An 11,559-nucleotide genomic window follows, 5' to 3' on the forward strand; every position below is an offset into this window, starting at 1 on the left:
GCAGGGAACAGGACAGGTTAATTAAGGAACTTAAATCTTCATCTTTTATAGCAGATCATAACCCAGATGGCTGACTTTCTGCAGGATTTCTGATAAGAATCCAGTAGAGCTGGTTTCAAGGTTCACATTGATACTTAGTAGCTATACCTTTCTTATCCAGAAGTTGTGGTCCACATGAAGTCCACAATGAGTGCAACAAATCTGAGGTAGTCAACCTTTATGAAGGCTCAGCATCTGAACATAAAAAGATTTTGAAATGACCACTGTCTACAGGCTTTGTTTTTTTGTATTTGCAGAATAAATATGAAAGAACACTGTTGAAACTAGTTCAACATTTATATAAAAATGAAAATTCCCCTAAATCCAATAAGCATAAAGAGCAGTCGTGAAACTTTAACTTCCATAGTGAAATAGGGCCGGTCACTTAAACCAAGTGGTATGCATCAGTTGCTGCAGATCCAGCAAAAATCAGATGATGAATGGCTTTTCATGCTCTCACACTTCTTAATCTGGTTTACAATAATGCCTATCACTCTGAGTCTTTGAAATTCACAGCCAGTATTAGGATCTACCTAAGGAACATTCAGAACCAATTAAAGAACTTGTAGTAGAGGAAAGGAGGCCTCAGAAGCAAGGCATGCAAGTCACCCATGTCTCTAGGTGAGTTGCACTATGTTACCCTCTCTGACAATGAATGTAGTTTAGAATAAGATAAAGAACAACAATATGGACAGCTGGTACCACTTATTAAAACTTAAGGCCTCAGTAAATCCTCACCCATCAATGCTCGATCTGCAGCCAAAACAGGAACAGAATGAAGAAAGAAGGGGAAACAAGCTATGGTATCTGAATTATGCCACTGTACTAAAGAGTAAGATATGTCCAGAAAAGACATAGAACCTTTATTCATAGCAGTCAAACACTAGAAACAAACCAAATGCCCATTAACAGGAAAAACAGATAAACAAATTGTGGTATTCTATTACACGATAAACTACTCAGAAAAAAAAATTAGATGAAACATTTTGGGCAAGAATGTTTCATAGACACTGTTGTGTACTTCATGTTGCATCACATCAGGAGGCACATAATAATGTCAGAGTATCCTAATAATAGTGGAACTGAGTTTGATAACTTGGTTAAAGTTTCTCCACTGACAAAACATTTTTTCCTTTGTAATCAGTAAATTATCAATCGGATGATACTTTGAGACTTTATGCATATCCTTTTCTCTAACAATTTTCACCCAATAATTTTAGCATCCACTGATGATCCTTATCTAAATTCATTATTACATTGGGACTGCAAAATGATAATTTTCTTTCTCTTTTTAAAAAAATTATATGAGTCTTGTGAGGTGGAGAAATGATTTCTAAATCTATCATCTTTCTATATTGGTTAGCTTCTGCAAAGAAAAACTTCATTTAAAATTTTTTTTTCTGAACAGAGTATTTTAATGGTATCACTTTCAGGGACTTAGGAATATACAAATGTTAGCTCCATACTATTCACACAGTTTTGCACCCTTTTAAAATAAGTACTTGGGATATAATGTACAGCATGGTGACTATAGTTAATAGTACTTTATTGTTTACTTGAAATTCGTTAAGAGAGTATATCCTGTGTCCTCACCACCCCCAACACACAAACACAGTGGTAACTTTGGCGATTAACATGTTAATTGATTTGATTCTGGTAATATTTCACAATGTATACACACATCAAAGCATTATGCCATAAACCTTGAATATATACAAATTTTATTTGTATTATACCTCATTAAAGCTGAAAAATAAAATTAAAAAGGAAAAAATAACATATATCTTGTTTTTATGGAAATCTTTTTGTATAAGTACACGCAGTACTTTCTGGTTATAAATGGCTGTGTAGTATTCTATAGAATGAGCCTACAAAAATTTAACCAGGTTCTTATGAATGGACATTTAGATTGTTTCCAGTCTTTTGCCATTAACAATGATGCTACATCCTTGTACGTATCTTTTGTGAACACATTGCAGTTTGTCTTTAGATATTGCTAGGTTCCAGGGTATGTCATTTACAAGTTTTTTAGGTACTATTAAACTAAAACACCAATATTTTAGGTACTACTGAACTAAAATGCCATAAAGATTTTGTTCTCTGTAGCAATGTGCAAAGTACCAGTTTCCCTACACTCTTAAAATACAGTATTATTATATTCAAAAATCTTTGCAAATCTGAAAGGCAATAAAAAATATATCTCTTGAGAATAGTTTGTCATTGCACTTATTAGGAGATTGTGTACCTTTCATCCATATGAAAGCCATTTGTATGTACTTTATTATGAGTGTCAACTAATAATGTTTTGCCCATTTTTCTTTTTAATTTTATTATTATTATACTTTAAGTTTTAGGGTACATGTGCCCAACATGCAGGTTTGTTACATATGTATACATGTGCCATGTTGGTGTGCTGCACCTATTAACTCGTCATTTAGCATTAGGTATATCTCCTAATGCTATACCTCCCCTCTTCCCCCCACCCCACAACAGTCCTTGGTGTGTGATGTTCCCCTTCCTGTGTCCATGTGTTCTCATTGTTCAATTCCCACCTATGAGTGAGAACATGTGGTGTTTGGTTTTTTGTCCTTGTGATAGTTTGCTGAGAATGATGATTTCCAGTTTCATCCATGTCCCTACAAAGGACATGAACTCATTATTTTTTATGGCTGCATAGTATTCCATGGTGTATATGTGCCACATTTTCTTAATCCAGTCTATCATTGTTGGACATTTGGGTTGGTTCCAAGTCTTTGCTATTGTGAATAGTGCCGCAATAAACATACGTGTGCATGTGTCTTTATAGCAGCATGATTTATAGTCCTTTGGGTATATACCCAGTAATGGGATGGCTGGGTCAGATGGTATTTCTAGTTCTAGATCCCTGAGGAATCGCCACACTGACTTCCACAATGGTTGAACTAGTTTACAGTCCCACCAACAGTGTAAAAGTGTTCCTATTTCTCCACATCCTCTCCAGCACCTGTTTCCTGACTTTTTAATGATCACCATTCTAACTGGTGTGAGATGGTATCTCATTGTGGTTTTGATTTGCATTTCTCTGATGGCCAGTGATGGTGAGCATTTTTTCATATGTTTTTTGGCTGCATAAATGTCTTCTTTTGAGAAGTGTCTGTTCATGTCCTTTGCCCACTTTTTGATGGGGTTGTTTGTTTTTTTCTTGTAAATTTGTTGGAGTTCATTGTAGATTGTGGATATTAGCCCTTTGTCAGATGAGTAGGTGGCGAAAATTTTCTCCCATTTTGTAGGTTGCCTGTTCACTCTGATGGTAGTTTCTTTAGCTGTGCAGAAGCTCTTTAGTTGAATTAGATCCCATTTGTCAATTTTGGCTTTTGTTATTGCTTTTGGTGTTTTAAACATGAAGTCCTTGCCCATGACTATGTCCTGAATGGTAATGCCTAGGTTTCCTTCTAGGGTTTTTATGGTTTTAGGTCTAACGTTTAAGTCTTTAATCCATCTTGAATTAATTTTTGTATAAGGTGTAAGGAAGGGATCCAGTTTCAGCTTTCTACATATGGCTAGCCAGTTTTCCCAGCACCATTTATTAAATAGGGAATCCTTTCCCCATTTCTTGTTTTTCTCAGGTTTGTCAAAGATCAGATAGTTGTAGATATGTGGCATTATTTCTGAGGGCTCTGTTCTGTTCCATTGATCTATATCTCTGTTTTGGTACCAGTACAATGCTGTTTGTGTTACTGTAGCCTTGTAGTAGAGTTTGAAATCAGGTAGCATGATACCTCCAGCTTTGTTCTTTTGGCTTAGGATTGACTTGGCGATGTGGGCTCTTTTTTTGGTTCTATATGAAGTTTAAAGTAGTTTTTTCCAATTCTGTGAAGAAAGTCATTGGTAGCTTGATGGGGATGGCATTGAATCTATCAATTACCTTGGGCAGTATGGCCATTTTCACAATATTGATTCTTCCTACCCATGAGCATGGAATGTTCTTCCATTTGTTTGTATCCTCTTTTATTTCATTGAGCAGTGGTTTGTAGTTCTCCTTGAAGAGGTCCTTCACATCCCTTGTAAGTTGGATTCCTAGGTATTTTATTCTCTTTGAAGCAATTGTGAATGGGAGTTCATTCATGATTTGGCTCTCTGTCTGTTATTGGTGTATAAGAATGCTTGTGATTTTTGTACATTGATTTTGTATCCTGAGACTTTGCTGAAGTTGCTTATCAGCTTGAGGAGATTTTGGGCTGAGACGATGGGGTTTTCTAGATATACAATCATGTCATCTGCAAACAGGGACAATTTGACTTCCTCTTTTCCTGTTTTGCCCATTTTTCTATTGTCATTTTGTTCATTTCCCTTACTAACTATATATAAAGGAAATTAGCTCTTTATTATATGTCTTATAAATATTTTCCCAGTTTTTCATTTGCCTTTTGATTTATAGTATTTTCCCATGCAGATAAAAATGATTATTTATCTATATTATTTTAATGAATCATAATTGCATACATTTTTGGGGTACAATGTGATATTGATATATGTATATAATGTGGAATGATTAAATCAAGCTAATTAACATATCTATCATTTCACTTAATTTTTGCACTGAGACATTTGAAATGTATTCTCTTAGCTATTTTGAAATATACAAAACATTATTATTAACTACAGTCACCCTGTTGTGCAACAGATCTTAAAAACTTATTTCTCCTGTCTAACTAAAACTTTGTTACCCACATGATTCAGCAGTCCCACTGACTGAAATCAGTATGTCAAAGAGATATCTGCACTCCCACGAGCATCGCAGCACTATTCACGATAGCCATGATATAGAATCAACCTAAGTGTTTATCAGTGGATGGATGGATAAAGAAAATGTGGTATGTGCATACAATGGAATAATATTCAGCCTTTAAAAAGAAGAAAATCCTGTCATTTGTGTCAACACAGATGAACGTGGAGGACATTATGCAAAGTGAAATAAGCCAGACACAGAAAGACAAACACCATGTGATCTCACTCATATGTGTGGAATATTAAAAACCATGGATTTTGTTCTGGGTGCAGTGGTTTATGCCTGTAATTCCAGTGCTTTGGGAGGCCAAGGCAGGAGGATCACTTGATATCAGGATTTCGAGATCAGCCTTGGCAACATAGTGAGACCCTGTCTCTTAATTTTTTTTTCAAATTAGCTAGGAGTGGTGGTACACACCTGTACTCCTAGCTATTTGGGAGGCTGAGGCAAAACGATTGCTTGAGCCCAAGAATTTGAGATTACAATGAGCTATGATCATGCCACTGCATTCCAGCCTGAGTGACAGAGCAAGATCCTATCTGCAAAAAGTAGAAAAACAGGTTTTTATGAAATAAAATTCATCAATCTTTTTCTATTGTAGCTTCATTATTTTACATATTTCATAAATTTTGGTTGAAACATAATGTACAGAAAATTGCACATTATTATACATATCATAAGTATGATTTAATGAATTTTCACTAACTGTACTTCCATTAACCAGCACCCAGATCAATAAACAAAACAGGTCCAATACCCTGGGTGTCCTTTTTGTGCTCCCATGCAGTCACTATCTGCTCCATTCCACACTTAAGATTTGGTTTATTTTGTATGGTTCCATTTGTTAATATAACATTTTAAAAATTCATTTTACCACATTTTCTTTATTCAGTCTATTATTGATGGGCATTTATGTTGATTCCATATCTTTGTTATTGTGAATAGTGTTGCAATAAACATACATGTGCATGTGTCTTTATAATAGAATGATCTACATTCCTTTGGGTATATACTTAGTAATGGGATTGTTGGGTCAATGGTATTTCTGTCTTTAGGTCTTTGAGGAATCACCACATCGTCTTTCACAATGTGTGAAATAATTTACATCCCCATCAACAGTGTATAAGGAATACTATGCAACCATAAAAAAGAAAGAGATCATGTTCTTTGCAGGGACATGGATGGAGCTGGAGGCCATTATTCTTAGAAAACTAGCACAGGAACAGAAAATCATATGCCGGCATGTTCTCACTTACAGGTGGGAGCTAAATGATGAGAACACATGGACACACAGAGGGGAACAACACTCACTGGGGCCTTTTGGAGGGTGGAAGGTGGGAGGAGGGAGAGGATCAGGAAAAATAACTAATGGGTACTAGGCTTAATACCTGGGTGATGAAATAATCTGTACAACAAACCCCCATGACACAAGTTTACCTATGTAACAAACCTGCACTTCCACCCCTGAACGTAAAATAAAAGTTTTTAAAAATTCATCTTAAGGTAAAGAGTAAGTGCAGGATCCAATATTTTTTTCAGGTGACTATCTAGTTGTCCTAACACTATTTATCTTTTCTCTACTGATATGGCATTCCAACTTTATCATATACCAGTTTCTTTTAGATACTTGAACCTATTTCTGAACTCAGTTTTGTTTCATTGATGTGTCTATTTATTTATTCATGGTTTTAAGAAGGGGAATGACTCAATCTATATTTCTAAAAGATCACTCTAGTTACTGTGTGGAGAATGGACTGTGAAGAGGAGGAGTGGGCAGAGAGCAAGTATGGAGACCATTTACAAGGATGCTGTAGTAATTTAGGTGAGATAAAATAGTGACTTTGACTAGGGAGATACAGCATGATAGACAGAAATGGTCAGATGTCAGGTATGGTTTGGGCATTTAATTCACGTATTAGTACCACACAACTCTTTTAATTTCTGTGTCTTTATAGTATATTTTAATATCTCATGAAGCCAATCCCTCCTCATTACTCTTTTTTTAATAGAATTTTCTGGATTTTCTTGAACGTCCCTTTTTGCTATATGGACTTCAGAATCGGTTTGTCTCATTTCAAAAATCCTACTGTTTTGATTAGTATCAAATTAAAGTTATAGACTAATATAAAGAGAAGAATTAACATATGTATAATATGAGTCATCCTATCCAATAATAGAGCATGTATCAAAGACTTTGTATCCCTCAAAAGTATATACAATATTTTTTTCATACAGATCTTTTATGATTCACGTCTTAATTCTGAGTTTTTTTGTAGTTGATATTTGAAATATTTTCTATTATATTTTGATTTTTGTTTTTAATATCTCAAGCACACAAATGCATTACAAAAATCAAGCATTCATGCTTCTACTGCCTAGACTTAATGAATATTAAAATGTTTTGTATTTTTTAATTTTTTAAAGAATATAACATTTATGGGTAAAATTAAAGTCCCCGACCCATCTCATCAATCTCTTTCCCTCCCTACAGATAATCTGATATTGGCAAGTATCCCCTCCTACATTTCTATGCATCCATAAGCATTATATGGTATTGTCTTGTATACTGTTAAATTTTACAGTATCATAGTATACATGTCATTTTGCAACTTTTTTCTATTCAATATTTTGGTTTTGGGCCAGGCATGGTGGCTCACACCTGTAATCCCAGCACTTTGAGAGGTCAAGGTGGGTGGATCACTTGAGGTCAGGAGTTTGAGACCAGCCTGGTCAACACAGTGAACTCCAGTCTCTATTAAAAATACAAAAATTAGCTGGTTATGGTGACACATGCCTGTTATCCCAGCTAGTTGGGAGGCTGAGGCACAAGAATCGCTTGAACCTGGGAGGTGGAGGTTGCAGTGGGCCAACAACTGCACTCCAGCCTGGGTGACAAAGCGAGACTCTATCTCAAAAAAAAATTTTGTTCTTGAAATTCATCTATGTTTCTACATGTAGTTTTATCTAACTCACTTTAACTGAACAAGAGAATTACTTTGTATGAATATAACACAATTTTTAAAAACCCATTCCACTATCAAGGGACATTTGGCTGGTTTTCAACTTTTTGGTATTGTAAACTATGTTGTAATGAATATCCTTAAATGCACATCTTCAATATTACCAGATGTTGCCAAATTGCTTTCTGAATAACTTCAACAAAGTTACTCATTTATTCCACAGATATTTATTTACTCCAAAATATGTGCCAGCCACTATTCTAGGGGCTATGTATGCAACAGTGTCTCAGTCTGTTTGTACTGTTATAAAAGAATACCTGAGACTGGATAATTTATAAATAACAGAAATTTATCTTCTCACAGTTCTGGAGTCTGGTAACTCTAAGATCAGGGCACTGGAAATGTTCAGTTTTCTGATGAGCGCTGCTTCCAAGATGGAACTTTGTTGCTGCATCCTCCTTGTTAAGGGAACATGATGTTCTCACATGGTGGAAGGCAGAAGGGCAAGTGAGCCAAATGATGCATGAAGAATCTTTTCTAAGGGCTTTAATCTTAATCTTGAGGGGAGGAGCCCTCATTACCTCATTACCTCTCAAGGGCCCTACCTCTTAATACCATCACATTGGCCATTAAGTTTCAGCACCTGGATTTTGGAGGGGACACATTCAAACCAGAGCAAACTGAACAAAGTAGACAAAATCCTTTCCTTCTGGAGATTACATTGAAGTTGGGAGGAAACAGATAAAACCCCAAATGCCTAAATAAAATATAGACTATGTTATATGCAGATAAGTTAGAAGAAAAATAAGGCAAGGAAACGGAATATAGAGTGTTATGATTGTTAATATATATATATTTTTTTGAGATAGAGTTTCACTCTTGTTGCCCAGTCTGGAGTGCAATGGTGCGATCTTGGCTCACCACAACCTCCGCCTCCCGGGTTCAAGCGATTCTCCTGCCTCAGCCTCCAGAGTAGCTGGGGTTACAGGCATGTGCCACCATGCCTGGCTAATTTTGTATTTTTTAGCAGAGATGGGGTTTCTCCATGTTGGTCAGGCTGGTCTCAAACTCCCGACCTCAGGTGATCTGCCCGCCTTGGCCTCCCAAAGTGTTGGGATTACAGGTGTGAGCCACTGTGTCTGGCCCGTGATTGTTATTTTTTTAAGTGTCAACTTGGCTATGCTATACTACCCAGTTATTAAATCAAATACTAGTCTAGATGTTGCTGTAAAGGTATTTTATAGATGTGGTTAACATGTACAAATCAGTTGACTTGAAGTAAAGGAGATTAACCTCAATAATGTGGCTGGGCCTTATCCAATCACTTGAAGGCCTTAAGAGCAAACATGATGTTTCCTGGAGGAGAAGGAATTCTGCCTCAAGACTGTAGCATCATCTCCTGCAGAGTTTCTAGTCTGACAGCCTGCCCTGTGGATTTCAGACTTGCCAGCCCCCACAATTGCATGAGCCAATTTTTAAAGACAACTCACTTATAAGTTTTATAAAGACAAAATAAAAAAGATAAAATAATAAAAAATATAAATCTTATTTATAAGAGAGTTATCTTTAAAAATAAGATTCTATTTGTCCTATTCTATTTTTCTGAAGAACACTGACTGACATAGATTTTGTTACCAAGAATGGTTCTAGAGGAACAGAATCTTAAGTATGGGTTTTCTGAATAGGTTCTGAAGTTTCCGAAATTGCTTCTCTGATCTGATTAGGTTTAAATGCACTAATGACTACTTACAATAGTAAAGAGGACACTGGGGGAAATGAAATAATCAGACTTTTCAGAAATTACTGAACACAAGCTCTGAACTGACATGAATTCCAGGAGACTCAAAATGGCACTGTGGTCCACCAGTCAGATTAGGGGCTTATGGGGGTCAGTTATTTAATGGAGTTTTAGTTCACATCTACCTCATAGTGGACTCAATAGGTTCCTGAACCCATCCTCTGGTTATTTCCCCAGTTCTGGGATATATAATTGGAATAGACACAGTCGGCAACTGGTAGAATCTCCACATTGATTCCCTGGCTTGTGGATTGAGGGTTATTATGGTAGAAAAGGTCAAGTGGAAGTCACTAGAACTGCCTCTGCTTAGAAAAATATTAAACCAAAAGCAATACTACATTCCTGGAGGGATTGTAGAGATCAGTGCCACCACGAAGGGCTTGAAAAATGCAAGGGTGATGATTCCCACCATATCCCCATTCAACTTACCTATTTGGCCTATACAGAAAACACATGGATTTTTTGCTTGCTTCAGCAACACATATACTTTAATTGGAACAATACAGAGAAGATTATCATGACCCCTGTGCAAAGATGACATGCAAATTTGTGAAGTATTTCATATTTTTGAGAAATGATAAATGCTTAAGGTGATGGATATGGTAATTACCATGATTCAAACACTATACAATTTATACATTTATGGAAACATCCATCATGTTGTACCCTATAAATATGTATAATTATGCGTCAATTTTTTAAAAGTTGAATCTTGGAGAATGACAGTGGATTTTCAAAAGCTTAACCAGGTAGTGACTCCAATTGCAGCTGCTGCACCAGATGTAGTTTTATTGCTTTAACAAATTAATATATCTTCTGGTATCTGCTATGCAGCTATTGATTTGGCAAATGCCTTTTTTCTCAATGTCTGTTAGTAAAGACCACCAGAAGAAGTTTGCTTAATCTGGCAAAGCTAGCAATACTTTTCTTATCTCTATCATTTCTCTACCTTATTTCATAATTTAGTTCACAGGAACCTTGCTTGACTTCCCCTTCCACAAGACATCACACTGATTCATTGCATGGATGATATTATGTTGATTGGACCTAGTGAGCAAGCAATAGCAACTACTCTAGACTTATTGGTAATACATTTACACATCAGAGGGTGAGAAACAAATTTTTTAAAATAAGATAACTTTTACCTCAGTGAAATTTTTTCTGTGAAATTTTACCTCATAGAAATTTCTATGGCTCCAGTGATGCAGGGCATATAAAGATATCCTTTCTATGGTAAAGATTATGTTCTTGCATCTGGCCTTTTCTACAACCAGAAAAAATGCACAACACCTGATGAGCCTCTTTAAACTTTTGAGGCAACATATTTCTCATTTGGCTCATTTACTGAGTGACCTAAAAAGTTGCTAGTTTTGAGTGGGGCCCAGAACAAGTGAAGTCTCTGCAACTGGTCCAGGCTGCCATGCAAGCTGCTCTGCCACTTGGGCCATATGTTCCAGAAGATTCAATGGTGCTTGAAGTGTCAGTGGCAGATAGAAATGCTTCTTGGAGCCTTTGGCAGGCCGCTATAGGTGAATTGCAACACATATTCATAGGAATTTGGAGCAAAGCTCTGCCGTCCTCTGCAGATAACTACCATCCTTTTGAGAAACAGCTTTTCGCTTGCTACTAGGCCTTAGTGGAGACTGAAAAATTAACCTTTGGTCACCGTGCTACAATGTGACCTGAGCTGAACTGGTATTCATGAACTGAGTATTATCTGACCCACCAAGCCATAAAGTTGGGCATGCACACCAGCACTCAATCACCAAATGGAAATTGTATACAAAGTTGGGCTTGAGCAGGCCCAGAAGGCACAAGTAAGCTACATGAAGAAGTGGCCCAAATGCCTATGGCCCCACTCTTAGTATATTACCCCCTCTCCCCCATCCTGCGCCTATTGCCTCATAGGAGTTCTCTGTGATAAGTTGAATGAAGAAGAGGAAATGAGCCTGGTTTACAGATGGTTGTGCATGATATGAAGCCACCACCTGAAA

General features: G+C 36.5%; 1 non-coding gene across 1 annotated transcript; it reads left to right on the forward strand.

Moving 5' to 3' along the window:
* Window positions 1–10,029: 10,029 nt before the first annotated feature.
* LOC129025487 (U6 spliceosomal RNA) lies at window positions 10,030–10,134 on the forward strand. The gene has a single exon (XR_008497243.1). It is a non-coding gene; the product is annotated as a U6 spliceosomal RNA (small nuclear RNA).
* The last annotated feature ends 1,425 nt before the right edge of the window (window positions 10,135–11,559 follow it).

The sequence above is a fragment of the Pongo pygmaeus genome, chromosome X (genome assembly GCF_028885625.2).
Source record: "Pongo pygmaeus isolate AG05252 chromosome X, NHGRI_mPonPyg2-v2.0_pri, whole genome shotgun sequence".
Taxonomy (NCBI): Eukaryota; Metazoa; Chordata; class Mammalia; order Primates; family Hominidae; genus Pongo; species Pongo pygmaeus.